The sequence below is a fragment of the Triturus cristatus genome, chromosome 7 (assembly GCF_964204655.1).
Source record: "Triturus cristatus chromosome 7, aTriCri1.1, whole genome shotgun sequence".
NCBI classification, from domain to species: domain Eukaryota; kingdom Metazoa; phylum Chordata; class Amphibia; order Caudata; family Salamandridae; genus Triturus; species Triturus cristatus.
In genome coordinates, this window is record NC_140590.1 from 982,003,139 (window position 1) to 982,025,080 (window position 21,942).

Here is a 21,942-nt window from a genome sequence, read left to right on the forward strand (position 1 = left end):
GAAACCCAATGTTGAATTAAAATTTAGTTACCTTAAAACAAAATCATGATATCGTATCCCTAAATTGTAGAAATACGTATAAGAACTTCCTTTTGTGACGACAAAATCCGTTAACTACAACTAAACAGATAGTAACAACTTCCTAACAAATTTAAATCTGAAGTTCATGTTAACGATGCAAACATATATGATGTTGCTTCCTTAACATAATCCTTACCAAGCTTAATTCAATACTCCTCGATCAAAATGCGTGGACTCCGCGCCCTGTAACCCAGGTGTTAGTACTTCCTGGTCATGGATGTTTATGCATTCCAATGAATGAACGTGATGTAATAACCAAAATGGTAGTCTCCATGTTAATGCTACTTATTCACTAATTTAAAGTGAACTGCATCAAGGAAAGTGCCGTACGGAAAAGACTTCAGTCAGAAACTTACTAGTTTATTGATCAAGCAATGTGGTTCTGTTATATACGCCTACAATAAATAACGTGATAAAAAATTAGCAATAACGGATGGATGTTCCCAATATTAGTACTTCTAATACACCAGTGTGCAGTGCATGGCACGATGGATGGTGACATGCGTAAACAGCTTAAATCAGTGACGATGTTGTTACATCACAGAATTATACCAAGAAACTTTGAAGAATCTGTACATATAAACCAAATTGCTAAGTGCTCAAAGTAACATTACTTGATGCACTATGTGAAAAACATACATCCTGATCAAAATTATGAACCCAAATCAACAATACAAACATGTTTATCTTATTACTTTCCACTAAGAGACATATACATTAATTTAACCTAACATTATCCATTAAAAATGTTAAACTATTGAGCGCAAGTTATCAAGATGTTAAATGCAACAACAATTATTGGACATTCTTTGTCAGGGGAAAGCATGTATTCTCAACAAAAATCACTGTTCTCAGTGATGTTATTTGAGATGTCATCAGTGATGTCGCTGACCATGTCATGAGTGATGTAATATGTGACATCATATGTAGGGCATTGCGGGGATGCAAGTTATAGTTAGCTCAGCTAACTATAACGGCTGAATTTCTACGGTTTTGTACTAGTGAAATGCCAGCCTAACTATAACGTCCCTGAAACTTGTGGTTTTTTCAGTGAATTTCTAAGGTTTTTTAAATGCTAATGAAAAATGTCCTAGTAATCGTGACGGAATGTTTAAATTCTATTAGGACGCGGAGGCGAGGATTATGCACAACTTTATTTATTCCATACTCCAGCAGCTTCAACTTAATTCAACAAAAAAACTATCACTCCTCTTGGTTCACAAGGGCATTCTCTTCCTGTTTCACCTACTCTTTCTTGACTGCGACCACAATATCCCCGGTCCTTGTCAGTCTGCCTTGGAACTCTCAGAACCTGGAAGAAGCCAAGAGACAAACCAATGACTCCAATCTCCATTGAAAAAACTGAGGCAAACATCATTAGATCGTTAGATCGTGTTGCAATTACATCCTTCTAAGGACAGCAAAGGTCTAAACATTAACCTTCCCTATTGGGATCACCCACCAAAGAGTCAAGAGTTTCGAAAAACACACTGTTAGAGTCGGGGATCTCTGGTTGGCGCAAGGTTGCCCTTGTGTCAAGCAGGAACCCTCTCCTCCACGTCAGGGCGCAGGATAACCCCTCGCGAATGACCCTTGCTCACCCTCTAGGTGCGTGGCGTGAGCAGCCAAGGCGATTCCTAAGGCGTTGTTGGTTAAGCACTTACAATCCTCCAGGGCCAACTTCTGCTTTTCCATTTCCATCTGTCCTGCCAACTTTGCCATCTCCATTGCATGCGCCCTGTCTGCTGCCCTGTCTGCCAGCTCCTCTGGCGACCGGACTCTGCTGGGCTCCTCAAGGTTGTCGGGTGGAACGATGTCCCCCGCATTCCGTAGGTCTCGTGACTCCTTCCAGGCTCTCAACGCCTTGGTGTACTGGGGCTTCCTCTTGCATCCAGCATGGGGGACTCTGAATTGTACACTGTAGCCTTTCAATTGCTCCATCGTGTAGCCTTCCAGTCTCTCCCAATCCACCTCATCGATTCCAGAAATCACAGAGAGTGCTCTCCCAGCGGAGTGTGAGCCAGGCATGGTTGCAGTAATGGCAGATGTCTCAACAAAGTTCAACAATTACAAACCTGTGGCTGCGTTATTTGGTCTGCTCTCACTATCTGGTGATTAATAATTCACTGTATGCAAATTACAAGTGCAAATCCGAAATCCCAACCGCTGCCAACAATGTTAGAGTCGGGGATCTCTGGTTGGCGCAAGGTTGCCCTTGTGTCAAGCAGGAACCCTCTCCTCCACGTCAGGGCGCAGGATAACCCCTCGCGAATGACCCTTGCTCACCCTCTAGGTGCATGGCGTGAGCAGCCAAGGCGATTCCTCAGGCGTTGTTGGTTAAGCACTTACAATCGTACACACAGTAAATACATCAATCCCCCCAGAAACGGACACCAGACTTGGATATATATAAAAATACGATTCTTTATGTAAAAATAAGGTATATATATCTCAACAGACTTATCACAAGACCAATAAAGTTGTCGCTAGGCCACCAGTTTATACAGCAGGCAAATGTTCTTGGTTCGTAGTTTCAAATGGATACTTCGTAGTCTCTCTACTCGTAGTTCCAGTACTCACAGAGATCGGTTCCTGCGAACGGGGAAATAAGGCGTTGCGGGCCCTGAGCCCGATACTGGACTTCTTTCGTGATTAGGAGAGTCGGCACAGGTCGGTGCGACTCTCAGCTTGGGAAGTGTTCTTGGGTCCTCAATCAGCAGGTGTGGGCACGTAGGCAGGCGCGGCCAGCGACCCTTTAGCACGGCGGTGCAGGAGGGTCTCCACAGCGGGGGCGGCGCGGCCTGAGAAGTCCGGGGATAGCGAAGCGGGGTCGCAGGGCACGGTTAGTGCAGCTGGGTGACCCGGCGTAGATCACAGTCGTCGGACGGCTTCCGGCAGGAGGGGTGATAGCGCGTTCAGCGCACTCCAATGGCAGGCGGTGACAGGGATGCAGGCGGCCTGGCCCGGGAACAGAGAGCGGCTCCGGACGGAGCGGGGCTCTCACGGGTTGGAGGCAGGCGAGCTTCTGAGTGTCACGGCCCTAGGAGGGGCGATGAGGGGCGCAGTCTCTTTTCCAGCGGGATGCACACACGGCTCGAATTGGAGGACGAGCAAGAAGCACAGAGAACCCACTGTTCCTGGGGTTCAGTTCAGGGGGCAAGCTCAGATCAAGCCCTTGGAGAATGTTCGAGCACAAAGTAGCAAAGTCTTTTCAGTAAGTCTCTTCCTCTCCTCTCTCAGCAAGGCAAGCAGCAGGCCAGCTCCTCCGGCGTCTTCTTCTTCTCCTTCTAGTCGGGCAGAGGTTCTTTGTGGTAAACAGGATTCTGATTTCTTAGGAGCCAGGCTCCTACTTTTATACCATGATTCTTTTGTTCTTTAGCGCCAGGGGGCCTAGGCCTGGCTCAGTCCAGTTCTGGAGCACTTTGTTATGGTGAGTCTGCTCTTTCCTTTCAGCAGCAGGGCAGAGACATCAGCCGCCCCACAGGGGGTGGCGCCGGCTTTGTGGTGGCAGAGCACAGGTCTATTCAAGAGTCAAGGTGTACTCCTCCCACCCATCCAGGTGTAATCTCTCTACCCACCACCTGGCAGCCAACCTGTCTCTGGGGATTCCCCAACCCTGCTCCTTACTGTTGCTGGGCAGAACACACACACATACAGCAGAGGCGGACTGAGATGGTCAGGTCAGTAAATACTAACTTTCTAAAAGTAGTATTTACAAACCCAGGATATTAAAATAGACTTGACTACAAGAAGTATTTTATCATCCTGAGTTCAGGCATACTAAACTTGACACTTCTACCATGCTCTCTGAGTCCACTGGGGTCACAGCGTTGGCGTGATCCCAGCAGCCCATTCTGGCCTATGGAGAGCAGGTAGCCTTCAATAGTGAAAAACGACAAGGGCTGTAATTCACTACTAAGACATGCCACACACACCAGGGCATGTCTTACCTTATGCCTACAATGCACCCTGCCCTTGGGCCTACCAGAGGGGTGGCTAATATGTAGGTAAGGGAAGGTTTAGGGACTGGCAAGTGGGGGCACTTGCGCAGTCAGCGCGACGGTCCCGGACCGCGCACAGGGTCTGCGGTGGCAGACCCTAGACACATTTTACAAGGCCGCTTCCGTGGGTGGCGCAACCAGCGCTGCAAGCCCACCAGCAGCATTGGCATTCACAAGCCCTGGCACCCCTGGTGCACTTTACTGGGGACTGACAGTGAATCCAATAACCCAATCATGGACATCAATTACAGGTACACCTTACCTAGGGAGCACTTGCACTGCGGCACGGATTAGCCGTGGCACAGTGCCCTGAGCGGACAACACCAGCAAAACAATCGAGGCACACCATCAAAAAGTGGAAGGGAAACTCACGCCAAGGTGCCAGGTCTAACACGTGTCCCCTCCAGCTGAAATGTGGGGAGAACTACCCTTGCCCAGGGGGTTCCTCGTCACTAAGGCGGAAATACCTGGACAGACCGTCAGCGTTGGCGTGATCTGTACCAGGACGGTGTTCCACCGTAAAGTCCATACCCTGTAGGGAGATGGACCACCTCAACAGCTTCGGGTTTTCACCCCTCATTTGCATCAACCATCTGAGGGGCCTGTGGTCCGTCTGAACCCGGAAGTGAGACCCAAACAAGTAGGGTCTTAGCTTCTTCAGCGCCCAGACCACAGCAAATGCTTCTCGCTCAATTGCACTCCACCTACTTTCCCGGGGAAGTAACCTCCTACTGATGAAGGCTACGGGTTGGTCCCAGCCCTCCTCAGTCATCTGTGAAAGAACAGCCCCTACACCATGCTCTGAAGCGTCTGTCTGTACTAGGAATTCCTTGGAGAAGTCAGGGGCCAAGAGCACGGGCGCCGTGCACATGGCCGTCTTCAGGGTGTCGAAAGCTTTCTGACAGGTGTCAGTCCAAATCACGTTCCTGGGCTGCTTCTTCGAAGTCAGCTCTGTCAAGGGGGCAACGATCGTTCCATAGCCCTTGACAAACCTCCTGTAGTACCCAGTGAGCCCCAGGAAGGCCCTCACTGCGGTCTGCGTCTTGGGGGGTTCCCAAGCCAGGATGGTTTCAATTTTGGGTTGCAAGGGTGCCACCTTGCCACTCCCCACTTGGTGTCCCAAGTACACCACGGAACCCTGCCCGATCTGGCACTTACTTGCCTTGATCGTGAGCCCTGCTCGGCGCAGCGCCATCAACACTTCCCAGAGGTGGCGCAGGTGTTCAGGCCAGGTGGCACTGAACACTGCGATGTCATCCAGGTAGGCGGCACTGAACGCATCCAGCCCAACCAGTACCTGGTTGACCAACCTCTGAAAGGTGGCAGGGGCATTCTTCATCCCAAATGGCATGACTCGGAACTGGAAGTGCCCATCTGGTGTAGAGAATGCGGACCTCTCTTTGGCCCCATCGGTCAAGGCGATCTGCCAGTACCCAGACGTTAAATCAAACGTACTGAGGAACCGGGCAGCCCCCAGCCGATCAATGAGCTCATCAGCTCTGGGGATGGGGTGCGCGTCAGTCTTCGTGACTGAATTGAGTCCTCTGTAGTCCACACAGAACCGGAGTTCAGGTGTGGCTCCCGGCGCAGCAGCCTTTGGGACCAAGACCACGGGGCTGGACCAAGGACTGCTGGAGGACTCAACCACCCCTAGCGCTAGCATTTTGGAGACCTCCTCCTTAATGCAAGCTCTGACCCTGTCAGTTACCCTGTAAGCCTTGTGCTTCACAGGTAAGCTGTCTCCTGTGTCCACATCATGGACGCACCAATCTGTGACACCAGGAACCAGGGAGAATCGGTCGGAAAATTGTCCCAGCAAGTGGCGGCAGTCTTCCTGTTGTTCGGGCGTCAGGGTGGGTGAGAGGTTAACTCCATCCACTGACCCATCTTTCTCAGAGGCCACTAAGAGGTCAGGAAGAGGCTCGGTCTCCTCTTCCATCCCATCATCAGTGGCCAGCAGCATGCCCACTTCGGTCCTCTCTAAGTGGGGCTTAAGGCGGTTAACATGTAGGACCCTCAAAGGGTTCCTGGGAGTCTGCATGTCCACCAAGTAGGTGATAGGACTTTTGCGCTCCACAACCTCAAATGGACCTGTCCACTTATCCTGAAGTGCACACGGCTCCACTGGGGCCAAGACCCACACCTTTTGTCCAGGTTGAAGCTCTACCAGAGTGGCATTCCGGTCGTACCACCGCTTCATCTCCTCCTGGCTGGCTTCCAGATTTGCCTCAGCAAGTTGCCTGAAACGCCGAGTCTGGTTTCGGAAGGCCAGCATGTAACTATATACATTCTGGGGAGGTTTCCTGGGAGATTGCTCCCAGCCTTCCTTTACCAAACTCAGAGGTCCTCTTACCGGGTGACCATACAGAAGCTCAAAGGGGCTGAACCCTAGAGACTTCTGTGGCACCTCTCGGTAAGCGAAGAGCAGGCATGGCAAGAGGACGTCCCACTTACGCCTCATTGGACCGTCCAGGCCCATGATCATGCCTTTGAGGGGGCGGTTGAATCTCTCAACCAACCCATTTCCTTGGGGATGGTAAGGAGTGGTGAACTTGTAAGTTACCCCACACTCCTTCCACAGGGATTTCATATATGTGGATATGAAATTGGTCCCCCTGTCGCTCACCACCTCTAGAGGGAATCCCACTCGGGAGAAAATTCCCATCAGTGCCCGTCCCACCACGGGGGCCGTCACTGTCCTCAGAGGGATGGCTTCAGGGTACCGGGTGGCATGGTCCACCAAGACCAGGATGAACCTGTTGCCCAGGGCTGTCTTGGGGTCCAGAGGCCCCACAATGTCAATACCCACTCGTTGGAATGGCGTACCGACCACAGGGAAAGGTTGCAGAGGAGCCTTGTGCTTCCCTCCGCTCTTACCACTTGCCTGGCAAGTCTGACAGGTTCTGCAGTAGGAATCTGAATTCTTATGCATTTGGGGCCAGTAAAAGTGGGTGACAAGCCTGTCATAGGTCTTGTCCATCCCCAAATGTCCTGCTAACGGCACATCGTGAGCCAGCCCCAGTAGGAAGGTTCTGAACTTCTGGGGTACCACCAGCACACGGGCTGACCCAGGTTCAGCAGCCTTAGGCTCGGAATACAGGAGGTCACTCTCCCAGTACACGTAGTGTGTTTTGGCCTGAACACCATTGGCCTGGTCTGCAGCCTGTTGCCGCATACCCACGAGAGAAGGGCATTCTTTCTGCTCCCTGCAGAATTCCTCCCTGGAGGGACCTCCTTCTTGCTGCCAATGGGTCAGCTCAGGCAGATCTCCCAGTTCGGCAATCTGTTCCCCGGTAGGCTCCAGAGTATCCCCCTCAGGGTCTACTTCCTCCTGGGCCGTGGGAACTTCGGGGGCCGGTTTCCCGCACCTCCTGCGCCTTCTCCCTAAGGCCGGTTCCTGGACCTCTCCCTCAGGCTCCAGGACCCTCTCAACACCCCTACTGGCTGCCATGGACCGGGTGGTCACGCACGCCCAGTCGGGTAGACCCACCATCCTCAGATGCGTGGTCTTCTCCACCTTTTCCCAAGGGGAGCTCTCCAGGTCGTTCCCTAGCAGACAATCTACAGGCATGTCAGTTCTCACAGCGACTTGTAGAGTACCAGAGACCTCCCCCCACTCAAAGGGAACTTGAGCCATTGGACAACGACTCTCTACGTTGTCAGCATTGACAACCCTACAGTAGGCATTGGGTACAATCTGCTCTTGAGACACCAGGTGTTGCCTCACCGAGGTCACGCTGGCTCCTGTATCTCTAAGAGCCTCCACCTTCCTTCCATTGATGGTCACCACTTGCCCATATTTCTTAGTGTTAGAGGGCAGGTAGGTTACAGGGACCATCTCACTGTCTCCTAGCGAGACTAGGGTCATCTGCCCGGGACCCCCACCCTCCTGGACTGCTACTTCCTCCCCAAAGTTAACACTAGCTACTTGCCGGGGTGGAGCACCAGTGGGTGCGGTCTTACCAAACAGGCGACACTTAGGATCAGAGGCAATGTGACCCGGATCACCACACTTATAACAATTGAAGGGCCCCTTTGGAACAGGTCTACCTGTCGGGGCCCCGTTCTGCTGCGGGGGTGGGGGAGGCTGAGAACCCTTCTGCTGGTTCCCTTGGGAATTACTTTGGGGGCCTTTTTGGAACCCCTTCTGTTTACCCTTGTCCCCCCACTCTTCTGCTGGGGACCCTGCCCACCTTTGGCGGAGTCTCCCACTTGACCCTTGTGGACCCTGGTGCTGAGCCAGCGGTCCGCCTCCTCAGCAAGCTTCCTCGGGTTGGACAGCTTGCTATCAATCAGGTGCTGGCGTAGCTCAGGAAAACATTGACTGGACAAGTGCTCCCATGCAATTAAATCAAGCAGCCCTTGATAATCATTCGCTTTGCTACCCTTCACCCAACCATCCAGCGCTCTGCAGAAAAAGGTCACATATTCCACATACGTACTCTCAGGGATCTTCTTCGTCTCCCTGAACCGCTGTCTATATAGCTCCGGAGTTAACCCATACCTGGTCATTAAAGCTTCCTTCATATGGGGGTATGAGGTTTGGAGATCTAAGGGTAAATCTAACAGTGTGTCACGCCCTTCAGCAAGGAACCTTCCCCACAACCCCGCTCCCCAGTCTTTCTCAGGGACCCGGTGTGAGGACATGGCCACCTCGTAGGCCCTAAACCACTGCCCTATGTCATCCTTTCTGAAATACTCCTTTACTACATCTTTGGGGATGTACACCTTGGACTCTACCTGCGCTGGTGGAGTGCTGCCACCAGAAGGAGCGGTGTCCAAACTTTTCGCCTTCAGCTCCAACTCCTTCAATCTGATATCATGATCCATTTGGCGTTGTTGTGCCTCCAGGGCCAACTTCTGCTTTTCCATTTCCATCTGTCCTGCCAACTTTGCCATCTCCATTGCATGCGCCCTGTCTGCTGCCCTGTCTGCCAGCTCCTCTGGCGACCGGACTCTGCTGGGCTCCTCAAGGTTGTCGGGTGGAACGATGTCCCCCGCATTCCGTAGGTCTCGTGACTCCTTCCAGGCTCTCAACGCCTTGGTGTACTGGGGCTTCCTCTTGCATCCAGCATGGGGGACTCTGAATTGTACACTGTAGCCTTTCAATTGCTCCATCGTGTAGCCTTCCAGTCTCTCCCAATCCACCTCATCGATTCCAGAAATCACAGAGAGTGCTCTCCCAGCGGAGTGTGAGCCAGGCATGGTTGCAGTAATGGCAGATGTCTCAACAAAGTTCAACAATTACAAACCTGTGGCTGCGTTATTTGGTCTGCTCTCACTATCTGGTGATTAATAATTCACTGTATGCAAATTACAAGTGCAAATCCGAAATCCCAACCGCTGCCAACAATGTTAGAGTCGGGGATCTCTGGTTGGCGCAAGGTTGCCCTTGTGTCAAGCAGGAACCCTCTCCTCCACGTCAGGGCGCAGGATAACCCCTCGCGAATGACCCTTGCTCACCCTCTAGGTGCATGGCGTGAGCAGCCAAGGCGATTCCTCAGGCGTTGTTGGTTAAGCACTTCCAATCGTACACACAGTAAATACATCAATCCCCCCAGAAACGGACACCAGACTTGGATATATATAAAAATACGATTCTTTATGTAAAAATAAGGTATATATATCTCAACAGACTTATCACAAGACCAATAACGTTGTCGCTAGGCCACCAGTTTATACAGCAGGCAAATGTTCTTGGTTCGTAGTTTCAAATGGATACTTCGTAGTCTCTCTACTCGTAGTTCCAGTACTCACAGAGATCGGTTCCTGCGAACGGGGAAATAAGGCGTTGCGGGCCCCGAGCCCGATACTGGACTTCTTTCGTGATTAGGAGAGTCGGCACAGGTCGGTGCGACTCTCAGCTTGGGAAGTGTTCTTGGGTCCTCAATCAGCAGGTGTGGGCACGTAGGCAGGCGCGGCCAGCGACCCTTTAGCACGGCGGTGCAGGAGGGTCTCCACAGCGGGGGCGGCGCGGCCTGAGAAGTCCGGGGATAGCGAAGCGGGGTCGCAGGGCACGGTTAGTGCAGCTGGGTGACCCGGCGTAGATCACAGTCGTCGGACGGCTTCCGGCAGGAGGGGTGATAGCGCGTTCAGCGCACTCCAATGGCAGGCGGTGACAGGGATGCAGGCGGCCTGGCCCGGGAACAGAGAGCGGCTCCGGACGGAGCGGGGCTCTCACGGGTTGGAGGCAGGCGAGCTTCTGAGTGTCACGGCCCTAGGAGGGGCGATGAGGGGCGCAGTCTCTTTTCCAGCGGGATGCACACACGGCTCGAATTGGAGGACGAGCAAGAAGCACAGAGAACCCACTGTTCCTGGGGTTCAGTTCAGGGGGCAAGCTCAGATCAAGCCCTTGGAGAATGTTCGAGCACAAAGTAGCAAAGTCTTTTCAGTAAGTCTCTTCCTCTCCTCTCTCAGCAAGGCAAGCAGCAGGCCAGCTCCTCCGGCGTCTTCTTCTCCTAGTCGGGCAGAGGTTCTTTGTGGTAAACAGGATTCTGATTTCTTAGGAGCCAGGCTCCTACTTTTATACCATGATTCTTTTGTTCTTTAGCGCCAGGGGGCCTAGGCCTGGCTCAGTCCAGTTCTGGAGCACTTTGTTATGGTGAGTCTGCTCTTTCCTTTCAGCAGCAGGGCAGAGACATCAGCCGCCCCACAGGGGGTGGCGCCGGCTTTGCGGTGGCAGAGCACAGGTCTATTCAAGAGTCAAGGTGTACTCCTCCCACCCATCCAGGTGTAATCTCTCTACCCACCACCTTGCAGCCAACCTGTCTCTGGGGATTCCCCAACCCTGCTCCTTACTGTTGCTGGGCAGAACACACACACATACAGCAGAGGCGGACTGAGATGGTCAGGTCAGTAAATACTAACTTTCTAAAAGTAGTATTTACAAACCCAGGATATTAAAATAGACTTGACTACAAGAAGTATTTTATCATCCTGAGTTCAGGCATACTAAACTTGACACTTCTACCATGCTCTCTGAGTCCACTGGGGTCACAGCGTTGGCGTGATCCCAGCAGCCCATTCTGGCCTATGGAGAGCAGGTAGCCTTCAATAGTGAAAAACGACAAGGGCTGTAATTCACTACTAAGACATGCCACACACACCAGGGCATGTCTTACCTTATGCCTACAATGCACCCTGCCCTTGGGCCTACCAGAGGGGTGGCTAATATGTAGGTAAGGGAAGGTTTAGGGACTGGCAAGTGGGGGCACTTGCGCAGTCAGCGCGACGGTCCCGGACCGCGCACAGGGTCTGCGGTGGCAGACCCTAGACACATTTTACAAGGCCGCTTCCGTGGGTGGCGCAACCAGCGCTGCAAGCCCACCAGCAGCATTGGCATTCACAAGCCCTGGCACCCCTGGTGCACTTTACTGGGGACTGACAGTGAATCCAATAACCCAATCATGGACATCAATTACAGGTACACCTTACCTAGGGAGCACTTGCACTGCGGCACGGATTAGCCGTGGCGCAGTGCCCTGAGCGGACAACACCAGCAAAACAATCGAGGCACACCATCAAAAAGTGGAAGGGAAACTCACGCCAAGGTGCCAGGTCTAACACACACATACTTATACCATATGACAGGGACCCACTTGACGGGTATTCGACTCCATGGTTCCACGTTGGCTTCAGGACTCTCGGAGCCTTGGGCGGGAATAATCCTTGCCTCCGCGTCCTTAATAGAATTTAAACTTTCCGTCATGATCACTATTACATTTTCATTCTATGTCAGGACCGGAGCCAAGGATTATGCTTGTTCAAAGCTTATCCCCCACCAACAACACCATGTCAATGACTTGTTTAAAGTAGAATCTCTTAAATATAGCGTCTGATGACCAGTCTGTGGCGTTTATAATATCTTCCAGTCTGGCTCCTAACGAGAAAGCCCTTGAAGCCATTGCTACCCTCACAGAGTGGGCTCCAAACTGCGAGACATTTATACCCGCTTCTTGCATCACTCATCTGATCCAACGGGCTATAGGTGGTGGCATAACCGCTTTGAAAGACTTCGTTAGGGAAATCATTAACTGGTGTTCCCCTGGCGGATGAGTCTCTTCTGTCATACTCTCATATTCCTTGAGGCATCTGACCACACACAGCTTTGGGGACTTATTAAAGGCTGGATAGGACACCATACTAGAATCTGACTTGGTTCTACGCACAAAATGAAAAGTGACCCCCCCAGGGTAAAAACCCTTCCAGAAATGTATAGAGCTATAACATCTGACACCCGCCAGCATGACACTAAGCACAAAAGCACAGTCAGCTTAGCTGATAGTTCCTTGCGGGACAGATATTTACTAGGTTGCCAAGATTGGAATAGGCGCAAGACATTATTTTTAAAAAAAACACTTTTTATTGATAACCTGGACAGCGAAAATAACCATGACAATGACAATGCAGAAATGTTTACTTTAACCGTTACCACCATTCTACAATCCCCTACACTCAACAGCCAAGCAATTCTTTGCAGATCCCTGTCTAGAGATCGTCCCCCCTGACCAGTCGCCACTATACCATCCCCCAACCAGGGGTCCACCATTCTAGTTACCCCTCGGGACATTCTAGTCAGTTTTATGCTGATCCGGTGTAGCCCCTCCCTGTATCCGTTTTTTCTCATTCCTAAGATCATTTGTCGGGGAGACGCAGATATTACCCCTGTATCTGTTCCATTTGCCCCATTTGTTATCCCATTTTCACGGACACCCCCTCCCTTTGAACACCGTTTTCTCCGCTAGCATGGTATAGTCCATGTCTTTAGCCCAGTCCACTAATTTCGGGGCGGTACCAACTCCCCAACCCTGCGCGATGTTCCTTTTGACTACCCTCCATCCCCCTGAGGCCCATTCTTGCTCGATTGGTGTGAGGTCCGTCGCTACCCAGAAGTTCAGCAGGCATAACCGGGGTGACGGGTGTATGGTCTTGTTGCAAGCTCTAGCCATTTGCCTAGTGACGCCGGCCCAGTATTCCCGTATGCGGGGGCATTCCCATATGATGTGGAAGAATGTGCCAGTAAGTGCACACTGCCGGAGGCATTGCGGGTCCAGCCGCCTCCCGAGTCTATGTAACAATATGGCTTCAAAATATACCCTATGGAGGACTTTAAGTTGCACCAGCCGAAGACGCAAAGGGATAGCCACTTCTCTAGGTGAGGACAATGCCTCCCTCCAATCTTGGTCTGGTAATGCCCCGATGTCGGCCTCCCAGGTCGCTCTAAGCTTGGTCATCGGGTCGCCCCTATTATTGATCAGTTTCTTGTACGTGAGCGATATGGCCTTTCGGGTCATAGGGTCCAACAGGAGCCTATCCTCAAAGGGAGAGGAGTCCGGGAGGGGAGCGTCTTTGGGCCGAGCCGATTCTATAGCATGGCTAATCTGTAGGTAGCGAAATCCCTCTGTGGGGGCTAACTGGTATTTGTCCCGAAGCTCCGGGAACGATGCCTTTCTCCCTTTGAACCACACGTCGCCCACCCTGGAGAGTCCAATCAAGTCCCACTTATCGAAACCTACGTATGAACTAAGTCTCCCCAGCATGTCCGACTCCCATAATGGGGTTGCCTTCGTCAGGCGACCCTTCCATCCCATCTGATTCTGAACCCTATGTCATACCTCCACCGTGCGCGCCGTTGGGTCTGTCAGCCACAACCTCCTGTGGTTGGTGTATAGGGCTCTGTTGTAACCCCCTTTACCTAGCAGCCAGTGGTCCGTGCGGAAGCTCGGATCGTCATGTCGCCCAAACACCCAGCTGTTGATAGCCGTCAGCTGCGCGGCTTGATAATATCGGCGCAAATCCGGCAGACCTATTCCCCCATCATACCATCCCATAGTTAGCTTGGCCATTGCAATCAGTGGCGGTTTATTGTCCCATAGCAGTTCACACACCGCGGCATTGATCTGTGAGAAGTAGGAGTTGGGAACCGGAAAGGGCGCGTTCTGCAACGCATACAAAAAGCGGGGTAGTGCGAGCATCTTAAATAGGGACGCCCTCCCCAACACTGTGAGAGGAAGGGTTTTCCAATGTGTCACGTCCGCGCGAAATCACCGCAATACCCCCAGAAGATTCCTCTCCAAGAACACCTGAGCGTCCGTGGTGATAAATATCCCAAGGTAGAGGAACCCCTGATGGGCCATCGGGATAGAGTAGCCTCTGGGACTCAGGGGAGGTTCACCCCAGAGGGGATACATCTGGGATTTAGACCAGTTTATTTGGTATCCTGAATGCGCCCCAAAGATGTGGAAGATGTGGAGTACCCGACGAAGTGACCGAGCGGGGGAAGCTAGGTATAACAAGATGTCGTCGGCATATAGCGATATGCGGTCCTCGTGTCCATCCGTCCACCTCAGGCCTCTGATCTCGGGGTCCCCCCTTATCCACACCGCCAATGGCTCGAGAACCAATGCAAAGAGTAGGGGCGATAATGGGCAGCCCTGCCTGGTGCCGCGCCCGAGGGGGAAGGAGGAGGATCGATAGTTGTTCACCACAACGTGTGCCCTAGGTTGCGCATATAACAACCGAATCCATCCCTTAAATTTTGGTCCGAATCCCATCCGATCTAGAAAGGCAAATAGGTATTCCCATGCCACGGTGTCAAATGCCATACTTGCGTCAAGTGCCAACAGTATGGCCTCTTCTTCAAGGGTATGAACCCGTCCAATAGCCCCATTAACCCGACGCAGATTACGGGCAGTGTTCCGCCCAGGCATAAACCCTGACTAGTCGGAGTGGATCAAGTCCGGCAGAAAGGGGAGCAGTCGGTTAGCCAAAACCTTGGCCAAGATCTTTGCCTCAATGGCGATCAGAGAGATAGGCCTGTATGACTGACATTCATCCGCAGGCTTCCCGGGCTTGTGGATAACCACGATGGCGGCTTCTCGAATATCCTCCGGCAACAGGGCCAGCTTGTGGCTTTCGTTGTAGAGGCCGAGCAGGTGGGGCGTCAGAATTGAGGCCATCGACTTAAGTTGTTCCACCGGGAGGCCGTTGGGGCCAGTGGCTTTCCCGGACCGGACCTCTAGTATGGCCATATGGACCTCCTCCGTGGACAACTCAGCCTCCAGTGCACCACTGTCCTGTTCGGACAGGCCCTCAACCTCGATGGTCGCCAGAAGGTCAGCCGCCCAGGCCGCCTGGGAGGCCTCCGGCGCTGTATAGACTGTTGTATAGTGGCGAGCGAACGTTTCCGCGATCTCTCGCGGGTCTGTGACCTGGGTACTACCGACCCCCCGGAGCGCACGCACCCAGCGCGAAGCCTGTTCCTTCCGCTCCAACCAGGCCAAAAGCTTCCCAGTACACTCCCCCTGCTCATAAATTCTGTGTCTGCTGGCCAACAGCCTTCTACTGGCTTCCTCAACTAACAGCTGTTTGTATTCCTGTTGTTTTATATTCAGTAGGTGTTGTATGTCCACACCCGGCTCCACGGAGTTCCCTCCCTCGAGCTGTTGGACATCCGCCTCCAACTCCTGCGCCCTCCGACGGCGTTCCTCCCGGAGGCCAGCCATTACCGACAGCGCCCTTCCCTTGATTACCGCTCCATATGCTCCCCACAGAGTAACAGCCGAAGTTACCGAGCCGGTATTCTCAGCGAAATAATATTCCGTATCTGCCCGCAGAGCGACCCTGATCTCCGGGACCTTAAATGCCCATGATGGTATCCGAATGGGACCCGGCTGCGCCGGGCGTCGCATCCCCAGGACCGCCCCCACCGGTGAGTGATCCGAAATACCACGCGCCAGACACCTTATGTCCGAAAATCTGGGGCATGTTGCGCATGTGTAAGTAAGTAGTCCAGTCTTGATTGACTCCCGTGGACCCCCGATTGAAAGGTGAAGTGTGTGTCCCTAACGTGTTTCCACCTCCAGACATCCACTAAACCCAGGGCCTCGGCGAAGCCCCGCAGACGGGAACCACTAGCCGGGTCCGGCCGGGGGGGGGGATCTGTCCACCAATCCATCCATAGCCAAGTTGAAATCGCCCCCTACCACTAGGGTCCCGTTTGGGAGGTCCAGGAGCAGTTTCACTACGTCTGACAGTGTCGCGCCTTGCAGACCCGGTGGAGCATAAACCAAAACTAAGTTGAGAACTCTACCCTCCCAAGTACCCGTGCAGGCCACGAATCGCCCCAATTGATCAGTCCAGGTTCTGTGGAGTATGTAGGGACAGGATTTTCTCAGGAGTATGTCCACCCCTCTGGACCCAGAGGTGAAGCCCGAGTGTGCCAACATGCGGTACCCCCTCCTGTCCAAAGCCTTACACGATTACCATACAGATGGGTCTCTTGGAGGAGCGCCAAATCTAGCCCTTGGCGATGGACCCATTGCAACACCACCCCCCTCTTTATCCTGTCCCCCAATCCGTTGACGTTCCAGGTCACCAGACTAAGTCCCTTCCCTGCTGCCATAGTTATCTAGTCGTGACTGGTCTGCCTGCCCCGGGGGCGCTTGGTGGCCGACCCCTACCCGAGAAGTGGGCTGCTTGTCAACCGGACTCCCCCTGGTAACATGTATCCATGGAATGGTTTCCGCAAAACCAAAACTTATGTTACATCTGACTTTACCGTCTATACTTTCCTCTGACCCCCCTCACCCTCCCTCCCCCCCAACTCAGCGAACTCCCCCGAAACACAAACCGTGAAAACAAGCCCCCCTCCCTGCTTCCCTGCATTGCGGACTTAAAACTGCCCACCCCCACCAACCTGCAGAGTGCCTGTCGCCCCCCCCATATACAACTCAAGGGAACGTAGATAACCCCACCCCCTGTGCGGTCAATGATCAGATGCGACCTCCGCCTCCCCCACCCCCCCACCCCTAACCCGCGTGATTGCAATCCCATTCCAGCCCACTGACCCCTCCTCCGGCATACTTGTACCAATATTTCCATTCAGAGTTTTGAGCCAGTTCCGACCCCTGTCCTTAAAGAGCAGTTCAGTTCTTCTCCGCTGGGCAACCCGTGATTCCCAACAAACATGGTGGGTCCTGGGGGACCGTCCCCACAAGTCAGTGATGAGGATGCTCCCCCCGGAGTCCATGGGCCACCCCCACGCAGCCCCAGATAAAAAGGTACCTTTTGGCTGAGTCTCTCCGCACCGCTGTCCCCATTTCCTGTGACCCTATGGCATCTTGGATTAGGTATGCAAAAATATTTTCCAACCTCACCCGGTACCCGATTGGCACCCTTCCTCCTGTTCCTGGTGGGTCGGGTCAGGATGCGCCCTGGGGCACCGGTGTTGGCGCCAGTCCTCCTCCGAGTCAGCCGGCGAGGGCGTCTTATGCTTTTTCTTCTCCACTTTGCGCCACCCCTCCAACCAGTCCCAAGCCTCCTCCGGACGGGTGAAGAACCACGATTTGCCATTCGCCTCCACTCGCAGTTTCGCCGGGAACATCATTGCGTACTTGAATTCCTGCTCTCTAAGCGCCTTCTTAACCTCGAGAAAACTGCATCGCTGCTTCTGGACTCGCAGCGTAAAGTCCGGGAAGAACCTGATCTGACTGTTCTCCAACTTGCGTGGTGGGCCGCCCTCGCCGTGTGCAGTATGACATCCCTGTCGCGAAAGTTGAACACCCTAGCTAACAACGGCCTCGGCGGGGCCCCCGGCTTCGGCCGGCCCCCAGGTACACGGTGAGCTCTCTCGATGGTGAAGCACTTGGAGAGCCCTCGGGGTTGCAGATGATTGAGGACCAGGTCCTCAACAAACAGGTCTGCCGCTGGCCCCTCCGCCCGCTCCGGGACCCCAATTATGCGAATGTTATTTCTGCGCATTCGCCCTTCATAATCGTCCAACTGCAGGGCCAATGCCTCTTGGGTCGCACTGAGTATCCTGGCCTGCTCCCGAATCTGGGCCGTGTCAGCGGTTAGATCTTTGGCGGTGCTCTCCACCGTCTCCATTCTCTCGGTCAATTTCTTCATGTTCTCTCGGATCAGAGTCACCTCTGTGGCCACCGTGTCTATTTTCACCTCCAAGGAGGTCCTGACCCCTACGATTGCTTCCAGCAGCTCCCTGTTGGAAGGCTCCGGGGTATCGCCCGGTGGCACCGACTCTCGTTTGCCCTCCGTCTGCTGTTTCTGCCATGCAAATTTTTCCAATTTCGCCTGGGCCACCATCTTGTTCAACCTGCCAGAAGCCATGGTTCCGCGTCCAAGGGCCACTTCCGAGGTCAAAGCACCCCCGCTAATCACCGCCGCCTGCTGTGGAATTCACCACCCGGCCTGTCGGTTTTCGCGGGAGGCTCCCCTCACCTGGGCGAGTGCTGGCTTGCCTGACCCTCTATCTCCTTCTGGCGATCCTAACTGCGGCCACAAGCCTGAGGGATCACGGCCCCCCGCCTCCACCGATGTCTCCTCACATCCCCTACTGCCGACCGCGCCGCATCTGTTGCTGCGTAGGCTCAGCGGCCAGCACACAGACCTGGGGCCTGCACTCCGCTGTCTTCGGTGTCTAGGGCCGGACGCCGAAGGGGTCCTCCAAAGCTGCAAAGTTCCACTCCCGGTCCACTATTCCTCCTCACAGGGCACTACACCGCCCGCCTGCCTATATTCGGTGTACACACCGCTCCAGGGCCCCCAGCAGTTCTTACCCGGCTGTCGATCAGCGGAGGGCCGGGCGTCTCCCCTCCGTCGGCCTCCGTCTCATGAAGCCCACACGCACCCCAGGTAGGCTGCCCCTACCGAAGGTTTTCACCCCACCCGGGGCCGAGATCTCCTCGATTGGCACTTCTCTCTGGGTCCGACCGCTCCAGGCCTCAGCCACCCGCACCATTCAGTGCCACTTCCCAGGCCGCAGCTTCCCGGCGACGTCCGCCGGTCCGTTTGTCGTGGGTTCCGGACCCCGAGACCACCAATGGGGCTAACTGGTCTCCAACTCTTTGGGGCCTTCAGTCGCCACCTCCTGCCACCATGAGGGGGCGAAACACCCTTCGGGCTCGGCTTCAACTCCTCGTACTCGCCCACGCCAGACCAGGCCGCATCCCCAGGCTCGCATACTGCACCAGCCACGTCCCGCGGCACCTAGTCCGGCGGCCAGGGCCATCGGAGCTCCGTCCGCCGACCAGCTCCGATCGTCGTCAAACTTGGCCAGGGGGTCCGCGGGCTCCCCCGCAGCAGGATAGCACCCTCGGGGCGGAGGGGCGGCCAGAGAAAGAGAGGTAATGACGGATGTTGCGGGAGTGGCGCATCGGAGTAAGACTACCGAGCGGCCATTCCCGTTGGCGGTTAGCCACGCCCCCGGCACGACATTATTGACATCCCTTAAAGATGAATACCTGTGTTCCGGAGTAAGCGTGAGGTGAATTCCTCGCAACAACTTGCACATCAATTGATGCTCATTGACTGGGACAAGTACGTGGCCTGCTGAAATCGCCGACCTGTAGCAATTGATAGTGCTATACGCCAGGCCCTGGGCCGTCAATTATTCTAAGAAATTCATAATCGCTACCACTTTGCACCCCATGGGATCCTGGTCGTCCCGAACACACCAACCAAAGCATCAGGTCCATGCTGATCTGTAATGCTTGCTTGTGCTGTCGTCCCAAGCTGCTTCCCGTAGCTTCTGAGCCTTGTTCGATAGGCCTGAGAATCTCCAGCGATGCCTGAAAGTCGCCATGCTACCAAGGGCCCTTGCTGGACCAGAGGGTGGGGACTGCCCTGGGGATCCCTCAGGAGAAAAGGATCTTGGGGTAGAAGGATTGGAGAATCACAGGAGAGTTCCAGAAGAACTGGAAACTACACTTGAGACCTCCAATATGGGGTAATCAAAACCACCTTCGCCTCTTGTCTGCGGATTTGTGCTGTGAGTCTCATTATCATTGCAAATGGTGGAAAGGCGTACCCCGTCTCTTTGGACTAATCTTGTAGGAATGTGTCTTTTGCGGTAGCTAGAGGGTCAGGTTTTCAACTGAAGAATTGTGGTAGTTGGTGGTCCAGACGGGGCACGAAGAGATCTATAAAGAAAGAGCCCCATGTATTGTGGAGTCTCCGAAAGAATGGTGGGCGTAGTTGCCACAGGCTCTTATCCGACCAGCTCCTGGAGCACCAATCTGCTATCACATTGGACGCCCCAGGATGTATTCCGCTATCACCGAAATGTTGTGGGAGGGACAAAATGTCTGAAAATCCTTGGCTAGATCCCCCAGAGCCTTCGACTTCGTTACCCCGAGATGGTTGATGTAACGGACTGGCGAAACATTGTCCATCTTCAGGAGCATGCTGCAAGATGCCTTGTCCTACGTCCAACACTGGAACGCGAAGGAACTCCGCCATCAATTCTAGGCAATTGTTGTGGAGTTAACCTTCCTCGGCGGACCACTTGCCTCCTGTAAAAGAGTCCCCGCACCAAGCTCCCCAGCCTGACTTGCTAGCGTCGGACTCTATCACTAAGTCTGGTTCACAGCCAAATATGGCTGTGCCATTCCATGCGTCCCATATGATCCTGCCACCACCTCATTTCCCTGCGCACTTCTTCTGTAATGGGCACCTGGTCGGAATATTGCAGGGATTCTGCGAAGATGAGAGGCTTTCGGACGCTGCAACGCTCTGTAGTGGAGCGGACCCGGGAAAATTGCCTGAATTGATGAGGTGAGGAGGCTTACCAGCCGAGCTATTTGCCTCAACGAGGTGGAGGAACGTGCTAGTACTCGCCTCAATTCTCTGCAAATCTTGGACATCTTCCTCGCCGGAAGACTCAGGGTGCGGGACACCGAGTCTATGACAAATCCCAGGAAGGTCACCTGCTTGGATGTTTCAGAAGCAACTTCTTGGCATTGATCACAAACCCCAGGTTCTGAAGGAGATCTATTGTTTGCTTTTGTGAGAGACAATGGGGACATTGCTCCAAGAGCAGGATGTCGTCCAAATAAATGATGAGGCGAAAGCTTTTGGCTCTTAGTGTCTCCACCACTGGTTTGAGAACCTTTGTGAAGCACCACGGGGCCGAGGAAAGACCGAAGAGGAGTAAGGCAAACTCGTACACCTGGTCCTGCCACAGTAACTGTAGGAAACGATGGTGCGGAGGAAAGATGGGGACTGCCAAGTACGCGTCTTTCAGATCCAGCCGGGCCATCCAATCTTCGGGTTGAAGGAGGTCCCTCAGCAGATGGATGCCCTCCATCTTGAAGTGGCAATATATCAACCATTGTTTGAACTCTTTTAGATGTATCACCAGCCGTTGACCAACGTCTGTTTTGTCTACCAGAAAAACATTTTTGAGGAAGACTCTTGGGTGTAGACGTGCAGGAACAACCGCTCCTTTTTGTGAAGATCTGCCACCTCCTGATCTATGAGGTTGGCCTGATCGTGTGCAAAAACCAGCAGCCGAGATAGAACCTCCTGTAGAGGAGAACCATAGAATTCTATTTGAAAACCTTGTATAGTCTGTAACACCCATGCATCGGAGGTGATAGACCTCCAATTGTGCACTAAAACTGCCAACCTGTCACCCACCTTTAACTATGGAAGGGGGAAAGGATCACCTGATGCGGCCAGGGGCGACCTCTGGCTGTTCCTCTGCCACTGTGGCCTCTGTAGCCTCGTCTTGACTGGAGGAACTCCTGTCTGCCTGAATCCTGGGTTTTCTTGCATTCCCTTTGAGAGCCTTGGGTATAAAAACGGCCGGCCGAACGCCCTCTGCCACAGCTGTCCCCGACAAAAACTCTAGGGTGGAAAATATTCTTATTGGAGGATTGCGCCTTATCTAAAGATGTAAATGTGGCGGCGAACTTGGTGAGTCCCTTCATGAACAGCTCTCTGAAGAGACCGCCTTGCGCCACAGTGCCCGCCTTGGAAGAGACCAAGTCTCCCAGTTTGGGATCCACTTTTAACAGAAAAGAGAATTTCCTCTCGATAGAGAGGGCGCAATTAGCATTGC